The sequence below is a fragment of the Eubalaena glacialis genome, chromosome 3, assembly GCF_028564815.1.
Source record: "Eubalaena glacialis isolate mEubGla1 chromosome 3, mEubGla1.1.hap2.+ XY, whole genome shotgun sequence".
Classification (NCBI taxonomy): Eukaryota; Metazoa; Chordata; class Mammalia; order Artiodactyla; family Balaenidae; genus Eubalaena; species Eubalaena glacialis.
The window spans coordinates 173,181,111-173,194,195 of record NC_083718.1 but is presented as its reverse complement, the minus strand read 5'-3'; the positions used below and the strand labels follow the sequence as shown (position 1 = coordinate 173,194,195).

Here is a 13,085-nt window from a genome sequence, read left to right as displayed (position 1 = left end):
ATGGGATTGTAAAATGGTGCAACTGCTATGGAAAACAGTATGGCAGTTCCTCAAAAAATTCAAAATCAAACTACCATGTGATCCAGCAATCCCACTTCTGAATATATAGCCAAAAGAATTGAAAGCACAGTCTCAAAGTGATATTTGCACACCCATGTTTATAGCAGCACTATTCATGATAGCCAAAAGGTAGAAGCAACCCAAATATCCATTGACAGATAAATGGATAAATAAAATATGGTATATACATACTTTATTTTTTTAATATACTTTAGAATACAATGCAGACTTAAAAACGAAGGAAATACTGTCACATGATACAATATGGATGAACCTTGAGGCCATTATGCTAAGTAAAATAAGCTAGTCACAAAAGGACAAATACTGTATGATTCTACTTATCTGAGGTCTTTAAAGTAGTAATTCATATATATATATATATATATATATATATATATATATATACCAGTGGCTGGGGAATTCCCTGGTGGTCCAATGGGTAAGACTCCGAGCTCCCAATGCAGGGGGTCCAGGTTCAATCGCTGGTTGGGGAAATAGATCCTGCACGCATGCTGCAACTAAGACCCGGTGCAGCCAAAATAAATTAATTAATTAATTAAAATAATCATTAAAAAAAATAAATATACCAGTGGCTGGAGGGAGAGAACAAAGGGGAATTGTGTAATGGGTAGAGAGTTGCAATTCTGCAAGATAAAAAGACTTAGGAGACCTGTTTCACAAAAATGGCAATATACTTAACACTACAGTTAAGTGTACACTGAACTGTACACTTAAAAATGGTTAAGGTGGTAAATTTTATGATATGTTTTTACCACAATAATTAATTAGTTTTTAAAAAGAAATCTATAGCAATCTAGTCATTGATATAATAAAGATGTGGGTCACTTTATGCCTACTCGGCCCTTCATGGACATTATCATAGTCTTTTTCACAGTTTTGTCGAAATTTACACCAGTAAGAAGCCCTTGGAGTGGAATAAATTCACATTTTCAAGATGTGCAGTAACCATTGCTGTCTTTTTTTTTTGAATTTTATTTTATTTATTTTTTTATACAGCAGGTAATACAGCTGAGTAATATTCCATTGTATATACGTACCACGGCTTCTTTATCCATTCGTCTGTCAATGGGCATTTAGGTTGCTTCCATGACCTGGCTATTGTAAATAGTACTGCAATGAACATTGGGGTGTGTGTGCCTTTTTGAATTATGGTTTTCTCTGGGTATATGCCCAGTAGTAGGATTGCTGGGTCATATGGTAATTCTATTTTTAGTTTTTGAAGGAACCTCCATACTGTTCTCCATAGTGGCTGTATCAATTTACATTCCCACCAACAGTGCAAGAGGGTTCCCTTTTCTCCACACCCTGTCCAGCATTTGTCGTTTGTAGATTTTCTGATGATGCCCATTCTAACTGGTGTGAGGTGATCCCTCATTGTAGTTTTGATTTGCATTTCTCTAATACTTAGTGACGTTGAGCAGCTTTTCATGTGCTTCTTGGCCATCTGTATGTCTTCTTTGGAGAAATGTCTATTTAGGTCTTCTGCCCATTTTTGGATTGGGTTGTTTGTTTTTTTAATATTGAGTTACATGAGCTGTTTATATATTCTGGAGATTAAACCTTTGTCCGTTGATTCATTTGCAAATGTTTTCTCCCATTCTGAGTGTTGTCTTTTCGTCTTGTTAGTAGTTTCCTTTGCTGTGCAAAAGCTTTTAAGTTTCATTAGGTCCCATTTGTTTATTTTTGTTTTTATTTCCATTACTCTCGGAGGTGGATCAAAAAAGATCTTGCTGTGATTTATATCAAAGAGTGTTCTTCCTATGTTTTCCTCTAAGAGTTTTATAGTGTACAGTCTTATATTCAGGTCTCTAATCCATTTTGAGTTTATTTTTGTGTGTGGTGTTAGGCAGTGTTCTAATTTCATTCTTTTACATGTAGCTGTCCAGTTTTCCCAGCACCACTTATTGAAGAGACTGTCTTGTCTCCATTGTATATCCTTGCCTCCTTTGTCATAGATTAGTTGACCATAGGTGCGTGGGTTTATCTCTGGGCTTTCTATCTTGTTCCATTGATCTATGTTTCTGTTTTTGTGCCAGTACCATATTGTCTTGATTACTGTAGCTTTGTAGTATAGTCTGAAGTCAGGGAGTCTGATTCCTCCAGCTCCATTTTCTTCGCTCAAGACTGCTTTGGCTGTTTGGGGTCTTTTGTGTCTCCATACAAATTTTAAGAGTTTTTGTTCTAGTTCTGTAAAAAATGCCATTGGTAATTTGATAGGGATTGCATTGAATCTGTAGATTGCTTTGGGTAGTATAGTCATTTTCACAATATTGATTCTTCCAATTCAAGAACATGGTATATTTCTCCATCTGTGTGTATCATCTTTAATTTCTTTCATCAGTGTCTTGTAGTTTTCTGCATACAGGTCTTTTGTCTCCCTAGGTAGGTTTATTCCTAGGTATTTTATTCTTTTTGCTGCAATGGTAAATGGGAGTGTTTCCATAAGTTCTCTTTCAGATTTTTCATCATTAGTGTATAGGAATGCAAGAGATTTCTGTGCATTAATTTTGTATCCTGCAACTTTACCAAATTCATTGATTAGCTCTAGTAGTTTTCTGGTGGCATCTTTAGGATTCTCTATGTATAGTATCATGTCATCTGCAAACAGTGACAGTTTTACTTCTTCTTTTCCAATTTCTATTCCTTTTTTTCTTTTTCTTCTCTGATTGCCTTGGCTAAGACTTCCAAAACTATGTTGAATAATAGTGGTGAGAGTGGACATCCTTGTCTTGTTCCTGATCTTAGAGGAAATGCTTTCAGTTTTTCACCGTTGTGAATGATGTTTGCTGTGGGTTTGTCGTATATGGCCTTTATTATGTTGAGGTAGGTTCCCTCTATGCCCACTTTCTGGAGAGTTTTTATCATTAATGGGTGTTGAATTTTGTCAAAAGCTTTTTCTGCATCTATTGAGATGATCATATGGTTTTTATTCTTCAATCTGTTAATATGGTGTATCACATTGATTGATTTGTGTATATTGAAGAATCCTTGCATCCCTGGGACAAATCCCACTTCATCATGGTGTATGATCCTTTTAATGTGTTGTTGGATTCTGTTTGCTAGTATTTTGTTGAGGATTTTTGCCTCTATATTCATCAGTGATATTGGTCTGTAACTTTCTTTTTTTGTAGTATCTTTGTCTGGTTTTGGTATCAGGGTGACGGTGACCTCATAGAATGAGTTTGGGAGTGTTCCTTCCTCTGCAATTTTGTGGAAGAGTTTGGGAGTGTTCCTTCCTCTGCAATTTTGTGGAAGAGTTTGAGAAGGATGGGTGTTAGCTCTTCTCTAAATGTTTGATAGCATTCACCTGTAAAGCCATCTGGTCCTGGACTTTTGTTTCTTGGAAGATTTTTAATCACAGTTTCAATTTCATTACTTGTGATCAGTCTGTTCATATTTTCTATTTCTTCCTGGTTCAGTCTTGGAAGGTTATACCTTTCTAAGAATTTGTCCATTTCTTCCAGGTTGTCCATTTTATTGGCATAGAGTTGCCTGTAGTAGTCTCTTAGGATGCTTTGTATTTCTGTGGTGTCTCTTGTAACTTCTCCTTTTTCATTTCCTGTTTTATTGATTTGAAACCTCTCCCTCTTTTTCTTGATGAGTCTGGCTAATGGTTCATCAATTTTGTGTATCTTCTCAAAGAACCAGCCTTTAGTTTTATTAATCTTTGCTATTGTTTTCTTTGTTTCTATTTCATTTATTTCTGCTCTGATCTTTATAATTTCTTTCCTTCTACTAACTTTGGGTTTTGTTTGTTCTTCTTTCTCTACTTCCTCTAGGTGTAAGGTTAGATTGTTTATTTGAGATGTTTGTTGTTTCTTGAGGTAGGATTGTATTGCTATAAACTTCCCTCTTAGAACTGCTTTTGCTGCATCCCATTGGTTTTGGATAATTGTGTTTTCATTGTCATTTGTCTCTAGATATTTTTTTCTTTCCTCTTTGATTTCTTCAGTGATCTCTTGGTTATTTAGTAACGTATCGTTTACCCTCCATGTGTTTGTGTTTTTTACATTTTTTTCCCTGTAATTGATTTCTAATCTCATAGTGTTATGGTCAGAAAAGATTCTTGATATGATTTCAATTTTCTTAAATTTACTGTGGCTTGATTTGTGACCCAAGATGTGATCTATCCTGGAGAATGTTCCGTGCGCACTTGAGAAGAAAGTGTAATCTGCTGTTTTTGGGTGGAATGTCCTATAAATATCAATTAAATCTATCTGGTCTATGGTGTCATTTAAAGCTTGTGTTTCCTTATTAATTTTCATTTTGGATGATCTGTCCATTGGTGTAAATGAGGTGTTAACGTTCCCCACTATTACTGTGTTACTGTCGATTTCCTCTTTTCTAGCTCTTAGCAGTTGCCTTATGTATTGAGGTGCTCCGATGTTGGGTGCATATATATTTATAATTGTTATATCTTCTTCTTGGATTGATCCCTTGATCATTACGTAGTGTCCTTCCTTGTCTCTTGTAACATTCTTTATTTTAAAGTCTATTTTATCTGATATGAGTATTGCTATTCCAGCTTTCTTTTGATTTCCATGTGCATGGAATATCTTTTTCCATCCCCTCACTTTCAGTCTGTATGTGTCCCTAGGTCTGAAGTGGGTCTCTTGTAGACAGCGTATATATGGGTCTTGTTTTTTTTTTTTTTTTTTTTTTTTTTTTTTTTTTTTAATTTTGAACATATGAGTTTAATTACCTGCTAGACCATCCAGATGGAAATATGTGGTAAATGGGTGGAAACAAAGGAGAGGCATAAACTTAGGAGAGGCAGGCATTTTCAGACAAGTTTAGGTTTAGACATTCACTAGATGGACTGTTTTTTAACATTTAAAATAAAACTTTTACCACAATAAATAAAACAATGTATTAAAACTCACTTCCACAGTTGTCCAAATTATTTTTTTAATCATGATTTAATTTTTAAAATTGTTTTCACCTTTCTTTAACTGTCAAGTTTTCTTTGGCAAATTTATTCAAAACACTAAATTTTCATTTTAGAACCTAGTTTATACTTATATAACAGAGGCCCTAAATTGATCCAGGTTCACCAGGATACCTTTCTCTAAGCCCTAATGGTTTACATCTTCCCTTTAAAATGTATAAATATCTTTTAATTACATTGTCATCCACAAAGACATTCTGGAGAAAAAAATTATAAATTAAACACCTATAAATTCTTCTTCATTTCTGTTATAGTGTAGCAATTTATCATCTAACCCATAGTGGTCTATCAGCTGAGTAAGGCTTAGTTTCTTGTTCTCCTCAGACATAGCTGACTGCAGCTCATAAAGCAATAGCTGGCTACAGCTTCTCCACTTCTTTATTAACATCTGTAACTGAGACAGGTCATTCTTTGATCTATACATTTTGACTAGTTTTAGCGTCCGAAGAAGGTCTTCTTTCTCCTGAATCTGCTTCACCAATTTTGCTTTTTCTTTGTTTAATCCATGTTTGGGAAGATTCTCATTCATAAAGTCATTCCGGAGATCACTGCATGACTCAGAATCAAGTGATTTAGATGCACATGCATTGATATTCTTGAAGGTATTTTTCAAATATGTACTTTCTTCAAATTCACTGTCTGTGTGTTTAAAATTTTCTTGAAATTCCAAACAGTTTTCTTCTGTTGAAGGTGCTGGTTTCTCTGAAAAGGTCTGATCATTTTCTTCACTCTCTACTTTAAGTCGTTTTACCACATTGTTTTCTTGAACTGCTTGTACGGGGAGATGGTGGATTGGCCCCAGCCTGTGGAGTGCTAGGTAACACCACAGCTGAGTCTGATGGACTTTCCATCTTGAAATCTTGCTTTACTTCCAACTGCTGCCGGCAACCGGGAGTCTCTGGGTCTTGTTTTTGTATCCATTCAGCAAGCCTATGTCTTTTGGTTGGAGCATTTAATCCATTCACATTTAAGGTAATTATCGATATGTATGTTCCTAGTACCATTCTCTTAATTGTTTTGGGTTTGTTTTTGTAGGTCCTTTTCTTCTCTTGTGTTTCCCACTTAGAGAAGTTCCTTTAGCATTTGTTGTAGAGCTGGTTTGGTGGTGCTGAATTCTCTCAGCTTTTGCTTGTCTGTAAAGCTTTTGATTTCTCCATCGAATCTGAATGAGATCCTTGCTGGGTAGAGTAATCTTGGTTGTAGGTTCTTCCCTTTCATCACTTTAATATGTCATGCCACTCCCTTCTGGCTTGTAGAGTTTCCTCTGAGAAATCAGCTGTTAACCTTATGGGAGTTCCCTTGCATGTTATTTGTCATTTTTCCCTTATTGCTTTCAATAATTTTTCTTTGTCTTTAATTTTTGCCAATTTGATTACTATGTGTCTCGGCGTGTTTCTCCTTGGGTTTATCCTGCGTGGGACTCTCTGTGCTTCCTGGACTTGGGTGGCTATTTCCTTTCCCATGTTAGGGAGGTTTTCAACTATAATCTCTTCAAATATTTTCTCGGGTACTTTCTCCCTCTCTTCTCCTTCTGGGACCCCTATAATGCAAATGTTGTTGCGTTTAATGTTGTCCCAGAGGTCTCTTAGGCTGTCTTCATTTCTTTTCATTCTTTTTTCTTTATTCTGTTCCACAGCAGTGAATTCCACCATTCTGTCTTCCAGGTCACTTATCCGTTCTTCTGCTTCAATTATTCTGCTATTGATTCCTTCTAGTGTATTTTTCATTTCAATTATTGTATTGTTCATCTCTGTTTGTTTGTTCTTTAATTCTTCTAGGTCTTTGTTAAACATTTCTTGCATCTTCTCGATCTTTGCCTCCATTCTTTTCCCGAGGTCCTGGATCATCTTCACTATCATTATTCTGAATTCTTTTTCTGTAAGGTTGCCTATCTCCACTTCATTTAGTTGTTTTTCTGGGGTTTTATCTTGTTCCTTCATCTGGTACATAGCCCTCTGCCTTTTCATCTTGTCTATCTTTCTGTGAATGTGGTTTTTGTTCCACAGGCTGCAGGATTGTAGTTCTTCTTCCTTCTGCTGTCTTCCCTCTGGTCGTTGAGGCTATCTAAGAGGCTTATGCAAGTTTCCTGATGGGAGGGACTGGTGGTGGGTAGAGCTGGCTGTTGCTCTGGTGGGCAGAGCTCAGTAAAACTTAATCTGCTTGTCTGCTGATGGGTGGGGCTGGGTTCCCTCCCTGTTGGTTGTTTGGCCTGAGGTGACCCAACACTGGAGCCTACCTCGGCTCTTTTGTGGGGCTAATGGCAGACTCTGGGAGGGCTCACGCCAAGAAGTACTTCCCAGAACTTCTGCTGCCAGTGTCCTTGTCCTCAAGGTGAGACACAGCCACCCCCCGCCTCTGCAGGAAACCCTCCAACACTAGCAGATAGGTCTGGTTCAGTGTCCTATGGGGTCACTGCTCCTTCCTCTGGGTCCTGATGCGCACACTACTTTGTGAATGCCCTCCAAGAGTGGAGTCTCTGTTTCCCCCAGTCCTGTCGAAGTTCTGCAATCAAATCCTGCTAGCCTTCAAAGTCTGATTCTCTAGGAATTCCTCCTCCCGTTGCCAGACCCCCAGGTTGGGAAGCCTGATGTGGGGCTCAGAACCTTCACTCCAGTGGGTAGACTTCTGTGGTATAAGTGTTCTCCAGTTATGAGTCACCCACCCAGCAGTTATGGGATTTGATTTTATTGCGATTGCGCCCCTCCTACTGTCTCATTGTGGCTTCTCCTTTATCTTTGGATGTGGGGTATCTTTTTTGGTGAGCTCCAGTGTCTTCCTGTTGATGATTGTTCAGCAGTTAGTTGTGATTCCGGTGTTCTCGCAAGAGGGAGTAACAGCACGTCCTTCTACTCCGCAGTCTTGAGCCAAATCCCATTGCTGTCTGTCTATTTATTTATTTATTTATTTATTTATGGCTGTGTTGGGTCTTCATTGCTGTGCACGGGCTTTCTCTAGTTGCGGTAAGTGGGGGCTACTCTTTGTTGTGGTGGCGGGCTTCTCATTGTCGTGGCTTCTCTTGTTGTGGATCACGGGCTCTAGGCGCACAGGCTTCAGTAGTGTGGCACAAGGGCTCAGTAGTTGTGGCTTGCGGGCTCTAGAGCGCAGGCTCAGTAGTTGTGGTACACCGGCTTAGTTGCTCCACGGCATGTGGGAATCTTCCCGGACCAGGGCTCAAACCCGTGTCCCCTGCATTGGCAGGCGGATTCTTAACCACTGTGCCACCAGGGAAGCCCCCCATTGCTGTCTTTAGAGCAAAGCATTTCCAGTCTCCTGAGTATGTTATCTTCTCTTTAACCACAGACATCTTTTCCATATGGTTACTATTATTCATATTTTTCCCCAACAAATAAGTATCATTTGGAAACACCCAAGATCTGTTGCTCTGTAGAGAATAATTCTTGAACAAAAATAGGGTGTTTTAGTACACCTCACCAGACAGGATTAAAATTATAACCCTGGAAATCTACATGAGATATAAATGGAACATTTTCTGCATCCTTACCACAGGCAGCTTTGTATTCATTAATATCACACTTGAAGTGTATTCTGGTTATCTATTGCTATGTAACAAACTATTCCAAAACTCAGTGGTTTAAAACAACCACTGTATAATATCTCACAAGTTTTGAGTCAGGAATTTGGGCAGGCCTGAGTTGGATGATTCCTTTTTTCCATCTGGAATCAGAGTTCGTTGGTAATGTTCTAACTGGCAGCTAGGCTGATCTGGAGGGTCCAACACAGCCTTACTCATATGCCTGGCACTTGATGGGAATGCCCGAAAGGCTGGGTTTAGCTGTGTAGTCTCAGAGCCTCTCCACGTGGTCTGTCCATCAGGGTAGTTGAACTTTTTACATGGCAGAGACAGGTCCTAGAAGCTGCCATTCTTTTAAGGCCAGCCTGGAAACTGACACAGCATCATTTCCATCCACTGGTCAAAACAATCATAAAGCTCATCTAGATTCAAGGAAGGCAACGTAGACCCCGGACATTGTCAGAGTAACTTGGACCTCTTGCCACTATTGTTATCTTTCTGATGTTCACCCAAAGAGCTCCTGAGGAAACATTCATTTTGATGTGTATCTGCCCGTTTATTTAGCAACTACTTTGTAATATTTTAGGCTCTGAGGACACAGCAGAAAACAAATCAGACAAAAACCTCTGCCTGCATGGAGCTCACATTCCAGTCAATCCATAGTCAGAAATCTAATGAGTTGACTAGGTTCAGTTGGGGTTAAACATCTATTTCCACTTCCTTCTAGTGAGCCTTCTTATATTGCAGAAGTGGGAAGGTTAAAGATGGCATTTCTCAGGCTCCCTTACAGCTAGGATTCTGGATGAAAGCTAGGTATTGCCAATTAGATGCACTTGGGTAAGATTTACAAGGTGGAAATGAGGAAGAGACCATTTTCCTGCACTTTGGCCATTTCTACTGGCCAATAGGGTCATCACTGGAGACATGGGGTTTTCCTGCAGCAGTCTTTCCATTTCCAGTCTCCAGCTCCATGAGTTGGGAAGGCAGTTGTAGCAACAGTGGCCACCAAAGGAGAGCTACCCAATCCTAGCTTTCTGACCCCTGAATCTTAATTGTAGAGAAGTATGACTATGTTCTTGAAATTAGTCATTCTTGAGTTACCTCTGATTCTCTCTCCTCCAGATTTTCAATGATTTACAATGATTTTGTAAGCATTCAATTTCCTGAAATTAATTGCTTTCTGCTTTAAACACCTAGAAAGATTTCTGTTGCCTGTGCTGAAAACTGACTGAGAAGGTATGATATTAAAATTAAAATACTCAGTTCCCACTATCTCTGCCTTCTAGGTAGACTCTCTATATTTACATGATGATTACATTAGAATCCCTCACATGGAAATCTGAGCATCTGATGTTCTTGCCTTTAACTCCTCCCAGACAGCTCTGCAGCTTTCCAGGCACAGGGTGAACCTGACCAGGTCCCTGGTAGAGAGAAAGCCAAGTGTTAGACCAGAGAGCAAGTCCCGGGAATCACGTGAAGCTTGGGAAGTGCAATCGCAGCAGCCAAGGGACCCAAGGTACCACCTCAGCATTAGCTCTTGAGAGACAGGACAGCCTAGTTCCTCCCCTGCTCCATGGCAGTGTGCTTTAAAGCTCTGAAATGGGAATAAGAATGCTAGTCCTAATTCACAGAGCTTTGTAAACTATATAGTAGTACACAAATATCAGAGGCTACGTAGTATCTGGACTGGTTGTTCTTAAAGTATGGAGGTCTCTGAGCCACTATCAGGGAGTAAGTGAAATTAAAAATAATATTAATGCAGCATTTTTTTTTTTTTACCCTTATTTTCTCAAAAAGTGTGGTGTTTTCCAGAGACTCTGTGATGCCATCATTGCTCTGATGGCTAACTGGAATACGTGCTGGTGTATTCTTTATTTTTTTAATTTCTGTTTTAGTTTCTAAAAGAGAAAATATTAATAGCTATAATCCATATAAACAAAAGTTCTTTGGGGTTTCTAAATAATTTTTAGGAGTGTTAAGGGATCCTGAAATAAAAACATTTGAGAACCGCTCACTTAGGCCCTTGTGTATACCCATTCTCGTACTATCTGTAATGGCCCCCACTCTAACCATTTCTGGTTGCCTGATTCCCACTCATAACCCTGCCATGTCCAGCACTCTTCTACTAGGATGCCTTTCTATTTTGATGAACATACTTGAGACAGTATCTTCTCGCACAGATGTCTAGTAGCATTTGTCTTGGCACAGCCTTGGGATGCCATTTAACTGTGACCTGTCTTCACGGGCAACACTAGACCCACAGCTCAGCCCCTTGCGTTACTGGTGCTGGGTCATCCTTTCTGGCTGGACTCATCTGGGATACCTGGTTTCTGCCCCTGCTTTCACCCTATTTAATATTAATCTCACCCACTTTGGCCCCCTGTTCCTACTTGTTGTTCCCCTTCTGTTCAAGTGGCCACCTGCTGTGGGGATCATTGCCAGCTGCCCACAACTAAACTGAGCCATCCCCACCCCTTAGCCCTGTCCAGTTGGATAGCTTGAGCTGGGTCAAACTGAAGCCTCTTGGAAGTTTCCTGCCAACCACATAATGGATTAATATTTGCTTTTAATTATGGCTATACCTTCCACCAAGAATGTTGTTATCTGTGTATTTGTACTCTGTAATTAGATTTAAAATTAAAACATAAACTGTTAGCACTGAATATTTCTTGTGGGTAGGATTAAAGAGACTTAATTTCTACGTTGTATGTATCTGTAAAGTTTGCTTTTTTTTTTTTTTTTTTTTTTACTATAGTGAGAATATATAGAGGTTAAGAACAAGGGCTCTAGAAAGAGAGTGTGTCTGATCTCCCAGAACTCCCTGGCTATCCCACCGTTGTGTGACACTGGGCAGGTCAAGTACTTTCTCAGTGCCTCATTTTTCTCACCTTTAAAATGGAGATTTTAAAAACCGCTTATCGCTTATCGAAGAAGAAGGAGGAGGAGGGGGAGAGGGAAGGAGAGAAGAAGAAAGCCCTTATAGGGTTGTATGAGCATTAAATATATGTAAAGTGCTTAGAATTATGTCAGATATCTATCTATATAAGTGATTAAAAATCAAAATAGAATGGAGAAATAGAAGGTATATTATGAAGCTTTCATGAGTTTAGAGATACAGAAAAACATTATAATAAACCATAAAGGTCTGATCTTTATCAGGAAACTTGAGAAGATGAGAAGCTATTAATCCAAGTGCTTTAGAGAATGCCAACACTGGATTATCCATCCTCCTTTGTTTAGAGAGATAAGGAAGAAGGCTAGTGAATTTTTACATAGGAGTTACCGTAAAATTTAAGACAGATCCAAATGACTTCCAAATCATGTCATTATAAAAAGACTAAGTCTTTTAATTAAAAAGACAAAGAGCTTTTCTATAATATTGGAATGTTTGCTTTAATAATTCCAGGAAGTATTTACTTATAACCCTGAGGCTAATCATTCTTATTATAGAAAACTATATTTTTTTTAGAAAGCTACATTTTAAAAAGAATGTTTGTTGTAGAAAACAGTGGTTATTCATTTAAAGCTTTAAACTATTTTTGTTATAGAAGGTTAATTTTATTCCAGTTTGGTGATAAATTAACCCCCTATGACCTCACTGATCTAGATCTAATTAACTTGACAAGTATAAAAGTCTAGGCAGAGTCTCTTAAATTTGATAATGCATGTAAATACTTTCCTTCATGTGAAAAAGTTATCTTATAAAAGATTAAATATAAAACTCTAACAGATTAACTTTAAAAAGCAATACAAAGAATGAAATTCTGATACATGCTACAACACGGATGAGCTTTGAAAACATTATGTCAACTGAAATAAGTCAAACACAAAGGACAAATACTGTATGATTCCACCTGATGAGGCGCCTAGAATAGGCAAATTCATAGAGACAGAAAGTAGAATAGAGGTTACCAAGGTTACCAGGAGCTGGGGGAAGGGAGAATGGGGACTTATTGTTTATCGGTACAGAGTTTCTGTTTGGGATGATGAAAAAGTTCTGGAAATAGATAGTGGTGATGGTGTACAACCTTGACAATATACTTAATGCCACTGCATTCTTCACTTAAAAACAGTTAAGATGGCAACTTTTATGTTATGCATATTTTACCACAATAAAAAAATACTATACAAAAAAAAAAGCAATTCAAAGGAAACAATGTAATATTTTCTAAAAGACAACTAACCTGGATTAAAACTTCAATGACATGAAAAATCCAAAAATGTAGAGGAATTGCTCTAGATTTAAAGAAAATAGAGGGAATTCCCTGGAGGTCCAGTGGTTAGGACTTGGCCCTTTCACTGCCGTGGGCCCAGGTTAAATCCCTGGTCGGGGAGTTAAGATTCCACAAGCCACGCGGTGCGGCCAAAAAATAAATAAATAAAAGAGAATAGAGAGACCCTAAAACCAAGTGCAATGAGTGAACTTTAATTCAATCCTGATCTGAAAAAAATCTATAAAATATATTCTTGTATCAATTGAGGAAATTTGAACATGAACTTGCAATTAGAAGATATTATAGAATA

At 38.2% G+C, this 13,085-nt stretch overlaps 1 pseudogene; it reads right to left on the bottom strand.

The window, feature by feature from the left end:
• Window positions 1-4,872: 4,872 nt before the first annotated feature.
• LOC133088816 (swi5-dependent recombination DNA repair protein 1 homolog) lies at window positions 4,873-5,914 on the bottom strand (annotated as a pseudogene).
• Between the last annotated feature and the right edge of the window lie 7,171 nt (window positions 5,915-13,085).